Below are 12,426 nucleotides of genomic sequence, written 5' to 3' on the forward strand. Positions count from 1 at the left end.
CTCCAAAACCTCCATAAAAAAGACAGACTACGGTTTGCAACTGCACATGGGGACAAAGATCGTACCTATGGAGAAATGTCCTCTGGTCTGATGAAACAAAAATATAACTGTTTGGCCACAATGACCATCGTTATGTTTGGAGGAAAAAGGGAGAGGCTTGCAAGCCGAAGAACACCATCCCAACCATGAAGCACAGGGGTGGTAGCATCATGTTGTGGGCGTGCTTTGCTGCAGGAAGGGCTGGAGCACGTCACAAAATAGATAGCTGCATGAGGAAGGAAAATTATGTGGATATATTCAAGCAACATATCTAGACATCAGTCAGGAAGTTAACGCGTGGATCTTCAAATGGACAATGACCCCAAGCATACTTCAAAAGTTGTGGCAAAATGGCTTAAGGACAACAAAGTCAAGGTATTGGTGTGGCCATCACAAAGCCCTGACCTCAACCCTATAGAACATTTGTGGGCAGAACTGAAAAAGCGTGTGCGAGCAAGGAGGGCTACAAACCTGACTCAGTTACACCAGCTCTGTCAGGAGGAATGGTCCAAAAAGAAATCAAATTTATGGTGGGAAACTTGTGGAAGGCTACCTGAAAAGTTTGACCCAAGTTAAACAATTTAAAGGCAATACTACCAAATACTAATTGAGTGTATGTAAACTTATGACCCACTAGGTATGTGATGAATGAAATAAAAGCTGAAATAAATAATTCTCTCTACTATTATTCTGACATTTCACATTCTTAAAATAAAGTGGTGATCCTAACTGACCAAAGAGGGAATTTGTACTAGGATTAAATGTCAGGAATTGCAAAAAACAGAATTTAAATGTATTTGGCTGAGGTGTATGTAAACTTAAGACTTCAACTGTATACACACACACACACACACACACACACACACACACACACACACACACACACACACACACACACACACACACACACACACACACACACACACACACACACACACACACACACACACACACACACACACTACCAGTCAAAAGTTTGGACACACCTACTCATTCAAGGGTTTTAATTTATTTTCTACATTGTAGAAGAATAGTGAAGACATCAAAACTAAGAAATAACACATGGAATCATGTAGTAAAAAAAAATGTGTTAAACAAATCAAAATATATTTTAGATTCTTCAAAGTAGCCACCCTTTGCCTTGATGACAGCTTTGCACACTCTTGGCATTCTCTCAACCAACTTCATGAGGAATGCTTTTCCAGCAGTCTTGAAGGAGTTCCCACATATGCTGAGCACTTGTTTGCTGCTTTTCCTTCACTCTGCAGTCCAACTCATCCCAAACCATTTCAATTGGGTTGAGGTCAGATGATTGTGGAGGCCAGGTCATCTGATGCAGCACTCCATCACTCTCCTTCTTGGTCAAATAGCCCTTACACACCCCGGATGTTTGTTTTGGGTCATTGTTCTTTTGGGGAAAAAATGTTAGTCCCACTAAGCGCAAACCAGATGGGATGACCTTCATGATTCACACATTCGGAGATCATCCGTTCACTCTGCGTCTCAAAAGACACAGCGGTTTGAACCAAAAATCTCGAATTTGGACTCATCAGACCAAAAGACAGATTTCCACTGGTCTAATGTCCATTGCTCGTGTTTCTTGACCCAAGCAAGTATTTTCTTGTTATTGGTGTCCTTTAGTTTCTTTGCAGCAATTCGACCATGGAGGCCTGATTCATGCAGTCTCCTCTGAACAGTTGATGTTGAGATGTGTCTGTTACTTGAACTCTGCAAACCATTTATTTGGGCTGCCATTTCTGAGGCTGGTAACTCTAATGAACTTATCCTCTGCAGCCAGAGGTAACTCTGGGTCTTCCTTTCCTGTGGCGGTCCTCGTGAGAGCCAGTTTCATCAAAACGCTTGATGATTTTTGCAAATGCACTTTAAGACATTTTAAAAGTTCTTGAAAGTTTCCCGATTGACTGATCTTCATGTCTTAAATTAATGGACTGTCGTTTCTCTGCTTATTTCAGCTGTTCTTGCAATATTATGGACTTGGTCTTTTACCAAATAGGGTTATCTTCTGTATACCACCCCTACCTTGTCACAACACAACTGATCAAATGCATTAAGAACGAAATACATTTCACAAATTCACTTTTAAGGCACACCTGTTAATTGAAATACATTCCATGTAACTACCTCATGAAGCTGGTTGAGAATGCCAAGAGTTTGCAAAGCTTTCATCAAGGCAAAGGGTGGCTATTTGAAGAATCTGAAATATAAAATATATTTTGATTCGTTTAACACTTTTGGTTACTACATTATTCCATATGTTTTATTTAATAGTTTTGATGTCTTCGCTATTATTCCACAATGTAGAAAATAGTAAAAGATAAAGAAAAACCCTGGAATGAGTAGGATTTCAAAAACTTTTGACCGGTGGTTTACGTCTAAAAACCGTGCTTTGACTTCTTAAAATTACTTAATAGAAAATAGAGAATCACCTACATCTAACACAGAGGGTTTATAAATATACCACAATTACTTCATTACATGTTTCAGAGAAGAGGTTATTCCCTTATCCCATAATCATACTGCACAGAAAATTGCGTACACCTGACACCTAAGGCCTAAAATGTATTTCTTCCATTACTTCTTAAAGTGTTTCACAGAAAACAGGTTACTCCCTATCCCATACACATAAGGGCTGATTGTGATATAGGACGTTGTGATGAAGAACTCCACCTCGGTCCAAAAGGGGAAGTCGTAGGGACTGAAGGATCCATTCCACCTGGAACACCCCCATGGCAGCCAGGATGCCCACTGTGTTCCTTTCGATCCCCAGGTAGAGACCTTCTTCCTGGGAGGCTGCTCCACTGGCGCCCCTGCTGCACTCAGCGCTGGCACCACCACCCTCCACTGAACCAGCAGCACCTGGTGCACCAACATTTTAGTCATTCAGTAAAACTTCTATACATAATGAGTTATAATACGGTAGGTATGTTTAACTAATGTTGTTTACAATGTGTCTGCAAACAAGTGGTCACAGACAGAGCCTTGCCACTATCCACAGATCTAGAATCCGATCACTCCACCCTCAAAAATAACCGTATTAACTATTAGAGGGATGTGGTTAGGGGCAACCTCTACCGACTCCAAGGTGGTTACAGACCTTTACAATGAGACAGCTGGTGACGATGACGATGAATAGAGGCAGCAGGTTGCAGAGCAGGATGAAAATATACCTGAAGACACAGTTAATGGTCGGGCAGTTCTCCTTGGGCCACTGGATGAAGTCTGGAGGGCAGCCTCAGTCTTGCGTATAGTTATCCATATGACCATCTACGTTCATGAGATAGGTAGGAGCTCCCAGGAACATGGCTAGCATCACACACAGCCCACTCACAGCCCAGGCCAACCAGATGTTGTCTGGTACCAGAAGATGCTGATGAGGAATGTGAAGAGGATGCTGCCGATTTCACCTAACACCTACATTCCAAATAAATAGATTAATACATTATCACATTATACAATTATCTCAGCTGCTGTCAACTTGTTTCTGACAGGAATGATTTATAAGTACATTTGTACTTATGAGACTGTGTAAATTCCGCCTGCCAAGAGCACAAACTCATATAACTCTCCACACTGTAACACAACAAAAAGCACTGTCAAAAGCCTACCACTGAGCCAGAAAAGCAATTTCGAGATCCAGGGTGACAGTACTTGTAGGTCTTGGGAAGGCAGTAGCACTTTAGCCATCCGCTGCTACATATACTGTACTCTACTTTACTCTCACCATGAGGAACTTGAGCGTCCGGCAGGACAAGGGGGTGAGGACAGACACAGAACATGATGACGTTGCAAATGTTTACGACAAGGAGCTCTTACAGGTTGGAGGCAGCAAGGCTCAGGAGAAACACCTCAAAGGTTTTCAGATGGGAGATCTGGTTCTTTATTAAAGACAGGATCAGGACTACATTACCCATAATGCCCAAGATGGTGATCTGTTGGAAACTTGGCCAATGTGCTTGTAAGAACCCCTTGCCTTGGCAAGCCAGAAGAAGATGGACTGCCTCTCTAGCCTGGTGCCTCTGCAGGTTTTTCCTTGCCACTGTCGCCTCTGCTTGCTTGTTGGGAATCTATAGGCTCAGATTATTTGCAAAAATAAATATACACATCAAATTTGATTGATTGAAGAACCATTGTTCTGTCCTTCTCCACACACCAATACACTTCTTGTGCGTGTGTGTGTGTGAGAGCTTATAGTTGATCTGTTCTCCATTTCTTTCTACTTTTCCGCCTCAGTGACCTCAAGCTCTGTTGTCATGCCTTCAAAGGCATCTGAACCCAGATTGCTGATTGGTTGAGCTCATTAGGTGACAAGGAAGCAGAGGATGCTGGAAAAGCGGAGGCCTGGGACTGGGAGTCTCTTAAATTGCACCTTGGAGCTTCGTTTGGACAGCCTCAACTTTCAACATTTATACAACTGCATGGCACAAATAAATTAGCTGGCATAATTAAATTGGGTTGTTGCGGAAGGAGGTAGAGGTTGATTTCTACCCATTGAACTCAACTCACACAATCTTCCTCTGAGTTATTACTTACATTGCAAACATGTGTCACCTAAAATCACATGGAAGCAAAAAATCAGTACCTCTAAGAATTTAATTTCATTCAATTCTGACGATCATAATATGGGTTTAATTCAGACATAGGGTGTCAAAGTGCCTAAACAAAACCTCTCCTCCCACTTAGAATTACTCCGAAGTCAGACAAGTTCCATATAAGGCCCTTCCTGTAAGGACAACAAATAGAAAATGGGTTAAGTTTCTAGGTTGTCAGCGGTTACACAGTGTGGATTAATAGAGAAATTAACAAGAAATGGAGCGAGAGCATAAAATGTAGGTACAATTATAATTAGTACAGCATACAGGTATTTGGTGTACGTAAAACACACCTATTTCAAAATCACTGAACGTTCACTCATCCTTTCACACTCTTCCGCGTTCCTCTCATCAATCTTTCAATCCCTGACTCTCACCCTTTCTATCTCACCATCTCTCTTTATTCTTTCCTTTAATACCTCATGCTCACTCCCTCAAGTCTTTGTCCTCAATCTCTCATCCCTTCATTCCATCTCCCTGTCCTAATTCTCATTCCCTTACTTTCACTCTCTTACTTTAATACTCTCTCCATCTTTCACTCCTCTAACCCCTCACCCTCTCTATCTCATCTCTTCACCCACTCTCTCATTTCTCTTGTTTGTAAGGAAGCCTTCATGAAGCAAGACACACTCAGCAAAATAGGACAGCGAGTAAAGATGTGGGGATTGATTCTCAGTGGATAGTACAGAGTGCGGAAATCTGTAATAACACAATATCACTACACTGGTGGATTGTGAGGGAGGAGTGTAAAATCGTGATGAAAAGCTTTTGCCAATTTCAGCAGGCAGTCTATGATTCACAGGTAGACAGTGTTATTTCACGGCACATCTCTTTTCTTCCATCAGCACTGACAAGTCTGTCTTTAACACTTACCCGGTCTCATTTGAGATCTGCAAAGGGGAGTGAACGAGAGCAGAAGGGAAGGGTCAATTTACTAGAACGAGATTGAGATGCAGTCAGACCAGAGAGAGAGAAAAAGAGAGAGAGAGAGAGAGAGAGAGAGAGAGAGAGAGAGAGAGAGAGAGAGAGAGAGAGAGAGTGTCTAGTGGTTATGAGTGTGGGCAACGGACAAGGAGAGAAAACAATTTGTGGATTGAGATGCATACAGAGAGAGGGAGTGAGTGCCTGGTGGTGAGGACAGGAGATGATGGGAGGAATGCCTGCTGTATTTCTGTATTTTGAAAGTTATAAACTGTATCTTGAATACTTGATTTCTGTCATGCAAAGCATTTTGGGACTATATTAACAATGGACTAATACCAAACAAATACCAAAAGATAGTTTTTTGGTAGAGTTTTCCTTTAAGTGGCTTTAAAGCGTAAATGAGGAAAAGAAGACAAGGAAAGGAAACCACTTTAGACTATTGAGATGTATCCCTAGCAATCCAGAATGGTAAGCGAGTGTCTGCTGGTGCGTGAGTGAAGAGATAAAATGTCCTCAGCCCTGCTCTTCTAACACCATAGCACATTAGATCATGTCCCATCTTGTCTGTTTTTTCCAACAGTCTCCAAACGAGGTCTCCAGCTACCACCACACAGCCTTGTTTAAACCCGTTACTTCTCCTCTACTCTCTTACAAACAGACCCACTTCCCTCCTGCATCAACATATAATCATCAATTGTGTTATGTGTCTACTGTGGAAACCATGTCAAAATGGAATAGAAATGTTTACCCTGAAATGGACAATAACGCTTTGGAACATTGAATTCCCCCTTCGTCCTCCAAGTGTGTGCTTTTATTTTATCTGAATAAAACTGGTTGCTTCCAAAGGGCTTTTAATGCCTTCAAATACAGTAACTCAACAAGAATCATAAAGACGAGTCATTCGTTGCGTAATAGAGACTACTATGCTATGCTTCTTGTGCCCTCGCTGTTGGCCATTTGCCATGATCTTTTTTGACCTAAACAGGACAAAATGGCCACTTCACTGACCGCCACATATAGTAAGTGTTCTAACAGTAGCACACCAGACTGCATGGGCCAAAAATCTGAACATGCTCCAGTGGCTTTACCTAATGCTGCTGTTAGAACTGAATGTTTTAATAGATATATGATATGGCTTCATACAAATTCTACAAAGGACTTTGGTTAGCTTTTTATAGTGCCTTCAGAGAGTATGAAACCCCTTGACTTTTCCCACATTTAGTTGTGTTACAAAGTGGGATTAAAATGGATTTAATTGTCAGGTTTTTTTGTAAACAATCTACACAAAATACTCTGTCAAAGTGGAAGAAAAAGTGTTACATTTGCTAAATTTATGAAAAATACAACATATCATAAAACATAACATAGTATTCACAAAGTATTCACTCCATCAATACGTTAGAATCACCTTTGGCAGAGATTACAGCTGTGAGTCTTTCTGGGTAAGACTCTAAGAGTTGTCCACACCTGGATTGTGCAACATTTGCCCATGATTCTTTTAAAATGTCTTCAAGCTCTGTCAAATTGGTTGATGATCATTGCTAGACAACCATTTGCAGGTCTTGATATAGATTTTCAAGAAAAACTGTAACTCTGCCACTCAGGAAAATGTACTGTCTTCATGCTAAGCAACTCCCGTGTAGATTTAGCCTTGCGTTTTAGATTTTGCCTGTGCTTAGTTTCATTTAGTTTATTTATTTTTTATCCTGAAAAGCTCCCCAGTCCTTAACGATTACAAGCATACCTATAACATGATGCAGCCACCACTATGCTTGAAAATATTGAGAGTGGAACTCAGTATTGTGTTGTATTGGATTTGCCCCAAACATAACACTTTGTATTCAGGCCAAAACGTGAATTGCTTTGCCACCTTTTTTTCAGTATTACTTCAGTGCCTTGTTGCAAACAGGATGCATGTTTTGGAATATTTTTATTCTGTAAAGGCTTCCTTCTTTTCACTCTGTCAATTATGTTAGTATTGTTGTTGATCGATCCTCAGTTTTCTCCTATCACAGAAATTAAATTCAGTAACTGATTTAAAATCATAATTGGCCTCATGGTGAAATCCCTGAGCTGTTTTCTTCCTCTTCAGCAACTGAGTTAGGAAGGACACTTGTATATTTTTAGTGACTGGGTGTATTGATACACCATCCAAAGTATAGTTAATAATTTCACCATGCTCAAAGGGATATTCAATGTCTGCTTTTACATTTTTATCCATCTACCAATAGGTGCCTTTCTTTGCGAGGCATTGCAAAACCTCCCTTGTCTTTGTGTTTGAAATTCACTGCTCGACTGAGGGATCTTACAGATATGTTAGTGGTACAGAGATGAGGTAGTCATTGAAAAATCATGCTAAACACTATTATTGCACACAGAGTGAGTCAATGCAACTTATTGTCTGACTTGTTAAGCAAATGTTTACTCCTGAATTTATTTAGGCTTGCCATAACAAAGGGGTTAAATACTTATTGACTCAAGAAATTTCAGATTTACATTTTTTATTAATTTGTCAAATAAAAAAATAACTGACATTATGGGGTATTGTGTGTAGGCCAGTGACAAACATCTCAATTTAATCAAATTTAATTCATGCTGTAACACAACAACATTTGGTGTGAATGCTTTCTGATGGCACTGTATGTATAAAGTCATCGTGGAATGCTATGCCACCAGAGATTACTAAGGCAAAAAGCAAGTTTAGCTTTAAAACAAAAAACATTGGCCCAAGGCAACTTCCTTGAGGGATACCGTAAACACAGGCAGCAAACTGATTGGGTGGCTGTTTGAGCCAGGAAAGGGTGCTTTACTATTTTTAGGAAGTGGAATTACTTTAGCTTCCTTCCACGCCTGTGGACATACACACTCCTTTAGGCTTTGGTTAAAGACATGGCAAATAGGGATGGCAATACAGTCTGCTACCATTCCCAATAGTTCCCATCTAGGTTGTCTATAATTGTTGGTAAATCATTGGATTTGATTAATTTGCAATTGCATCTTTGAGAACTACAATTTAGTATCTATTTGTATCTATTCTAAAAACGTATTTGGTTGCAAATGGAACTGGGGCCATGTAAATAATTGCAAGGCTACTCATTTTGAATCCACAGGTGGCACCTTGTGTGACCATAAAAGCCTGTGTGCGATTGGACAAAGTAATATAATTTGGTTGCAAAAGTCACTGGCCTGCCATACAGCATATAAATATAATTAGTATTGTGAGACATAATTGCCATGGTAATTGGAATTACAATGGAATGTTAAGTCAATAAGCATTATGGGTAATTAAGTAATTTTCCATCATATGCATTGTGACATTGTTGTTGCTCTGGTTACCAAGATAAAAAAAATAAAAACTGACAAATAGACAAAAATACAAAACATAGTGGAATATAAAGTGGCCTATGGCATGTATCTGGACAATGCACTTCTTATGAGCCTTAGATAAAGAAAATCAACCATTACAGGTGGTAAATAATTGGAAATGTATAATTTGATTCCCTCAAAAATATGTTTATCTGTTAAGTTTTTTGGTCTCTGAATATGATGCTAATATTCTTAAATCTGGAGCATTTAAAAAAACTCCCATATTTCATGTGGGATCATGGCATTTGCATTTGAAAGAAAAGGTAATGTTTCTAATCAATTTTCCCCCTCTCCAGTGTGGGGCGAGTAATCTACCAGTTTACGTTTGTGGCCTATGTTTTTGGCCTAGTGCCTATTTGACTCATTATGAACATTACTTTATTCGTAAGGATTTGATTTCCTGTGTTTTGTATAATATTGTACAACAGTGGAAAACAATAGATCAGCGTTATTTCCTGATTGTTGCTGGTTGAAAATACAATCTACACAGGATCTTCTAATCAGCAGGTTTGGCATGGTTTAAGTTATGGCTTGACTGGTGACATCACAAGGCGGTAAATTAGAGCAATAACAAAAAGAGAGTTCCAAACTTCTCCTCCTCTCTCAGACCAACCCAGCTAAATTCTTCCTTGAGAAATGTGTTGTTGTAGCTAAAAAGCTATTTTTGTTTATTTTTGATCATTTCAATAGAACACTATTACAATAAGGTACTTATTTGTTACCCAGAAGTTATTTGATATTGATATAAAAACAGCTGTATTCAGCCTTTAAAAATTGGGGGAAACAGGGCAGCTACAGAGACATGGGATATGCAGTTGTTGATATAGGAGTGGAAACCTTTTCCCTCCAATACCTGTTTTGCAGAGTCATACAGTTTGGTCATTGAGGTTTTTACCAAAGCATTATGATGCATCCACTATGATGCATTTCAATTACATCACATAATGACATGGGGGCAGATGGAATTGTGGATAATGTAGACATTCTACAGTTTCCATTTACATTTACATTTAAGTCATTTAGCAGACGCTCTTATCCAGAGCGACTTACAAATTGGTGCATTCACCTTATGACATCCAGTGGAACAGCCACTTTACAATAGTGCATCTAAATCTTTTAGGTGGGGGGTGAGAAGGATTACTTATCCTATCCTAGGTATTCCTTAAAGAGGTGGGGTTTCAGGTGTCTCCGGAAGGTGGTGATTGACTCCGCTGTCCTGGCGTCGTGAGGGAGTTTGTTCCACCATTGGGGGGCCAGAGCAGCGAACAGTTTTGACTGGGCTGAGCGGGAACTGTACTTCCTCAGTGGTAGGGAGGCGAGCAGGCCAGAGGTGGATGAACGCAGTGCCCTTGTTTGGGTGTAGGGCCTGATCAGAGCCTGGAGGTACTGAGGTGCCGTTCCCCTCACAGCTCCGTAGACAAGCACCATGGTCTTGTAGCGGATGCGGGCTTCAACTGGAAGCCAGTGGAGAGAGCGGAGGAGCGGGGTGACGCGAGAGAACTTGGGAAGGTTGAACACCAGACGGGCTGCGGCATTCTGGATGAGTTGTAGGGGTTTAATGGCACAGGCAGGGAGCCCAGCCAACAGCGAGTTGCAGTAATCCAGATGGGAGATGACAAGTGCCTGGATTAGGACCTGCGCCGCTTCCTGTGTGAGGCAGGGTCGTACTCTGCGGATGTTGTAGAGCATGAACCTACAGGAACGGGCCACCGCCTTGATGTTAGTTGAGAACGACAGGGTGTTGTCCAGGATCACGCCAAGGTTCTTAGCGCTCTGGGAGGAGGACACAATGGAGTTGTCAACCGTGATGGCGAGATCATGGAACGGGCAGTCCTTCCCCGGGAGGAAGAGCAGCTCCGTCTTGCCGAGGTTCAGCTTGAGGTGGTGATCCGTCATCCACACTGATATGTCTGCCAGACATGCAGAGATGCGATTCGCCACCTGGTCATCAGAAGGGGGAAAGGAGAAGATGAATTGTGTGTCGTCTGCATAGCAATGATAGGAGAGACCATGTGAGGTTATGACAGAGCCAAGTGACTTGGTGTATAGCGAGAATAGGAGAGGGCCTAGAACAGAGCCCTGGGGGACACCAGTGGTGAGAGCGCGTGGTGAGGAGACAGATTCTCGCCACGCCACCTGGTAGGAGCGACCTGTCAGGTAGGACGCAATCCAAGCGTGGGCCGCGCCGGAGATGCCCAACTCGGAGAGGGTGGAGAGGAGGATCTGATGGTTCACAGTATCGAAGGCAGCCGATAGGTCTAGAAGGATGAGAGCAGAGGAGAGAGAGTTAGCTTTAGCAGTGCGGAGCGCCTCCATGATACAGAGAAGAGCAGTCTCAGTTGAATGACTAGTCTTGAAACCTGACTGATTTGGATCAAGAAGGTCATTCTGAGAGAGATAGCGGGAGAGCTGGCCAAGGACGGCACGTTCAAGAGTTTTGGAGAGAAAAGAAAGAAGGGATACTGGTCTGTAGTTGTTGACATCGGAGGGATCGAGTGTAGGTTTTTTCAGAAGGGGTGCAACTCTCGCTCTCTTGAAGACGGAAGGGACGTAGCCAGCGGTCAGGGATGAGTTGATGAGCGAGGTGAGGTAAGGGAGAAGGTCTCCGGAAATGGTCTGGAGAAGAGAGGAGGGGATAGGGTCAAGCGGGCAGGTTGTTGGGCGGCCGGCCGTCACAAGACGCGAGATTTCATCTGGAGAGAGAGGGAGAAAGAGGTCAGAGCACAGGGTAGGGCAGTGTGAGCAGAACCAGCGGTGTCGTTTGACTTAGCAAACGAGGATCGGATGTCGTCGACCTTCTTTTCAAAATGGTTGACGAAGTCATCTGCAGAGAGGGAGGAGGGGGGGATTCAGGAGGGAGGAGAAGGTGGCAAAGAGCTTCCTAGGGTTAGAGGCAGATGCTTGGAATTTAGAGTGGTAGAATGTGGCTTTAGCAGCAGAGACAGAGGAGGAAAATGTAGAGAGGAGGGAGTGAAAGGATGCCAGGTCCGCAGGGAGGCGAGTTTTCCTCCATTTCCGCTCGGCTGCCCGGAGCCCTGTTCTGTGAGCTCGCAATGAGTCGTCGAGCCACGGAGCGGGAGGGGAGGACCGAGCCGGCCTGGAGGATAGGGGACATAGAGAGTCAAAGGATGCAGAAAGGGAGGAGAGGAGGGTTGAGGAGGCAGAATCAGGAGATAGGTTGGAGAAGGTTTGAGCAGAGGGAAGAGATGATAGGATGGAAGAGGAGAGAGTAGCGGGGGAGAGAGAGCGAAGGTTGGGACGGCGCGATACCATCCGAGTAGGGGCAGTGTGGGAAGTGTTGGATGAGAGCGAGAGGGAAAAGGATACAAGGTAGTGGTCGGAGACTTGGAGGGGAGTTGCAATGAGGTTAGTGGAAGAACAGCATCTAGTAAAGATGAGGTCGAGCGTATTCCAGATTGGCCTACAAAGGCCTACATCATATGCATTGTGACATTGTTGTTGCTCCGGGTAAAGAGGATACCGAAAA

At 42.5% G+C, this 12,426-nt stretch overlaps 1 long non-coding RNA gene across 1 annotated transcript; it reads right to left on the reverse strand.

Annotated features, from left to right (window-relative positions):
* Nucleotides 1-872: 872 nt before the first annotated feature.
* LOC118387066 (uncharacterized) lies at nucleotides 873-5,156 on the reverse strand. Its single transcript, XR_004826338.2, has 2 exons — nucleotides 3,228-5,156; nucleotides 873-2,916 (listed from the first exon to the last, which is right to left on the reverse strand). It is a non-coding gene; the product is annotated as an uncharacterized LOC118387066 (long non-coding RNA).
* Between the last annotated feature and the right edge of the window lie 7,270 nt (nucleotides 5,157-12,426).

Source organism: Oncorhynchus keta, chromosome 8 (genome assembly GCF_023373465.1).
Source record: "Oncorhynchus keta strain PuntledgeMale-10-30-2019 chromosome 8, Oket_V2, whole genome shotgun sequence".
NCBI classification, from domain to species: Eukaryota; Metazoa; Chordata; class Actinopteri; order Salmoniformes; family Salmonidae; genus Oncorhynchus; species Oncorhynchus keta.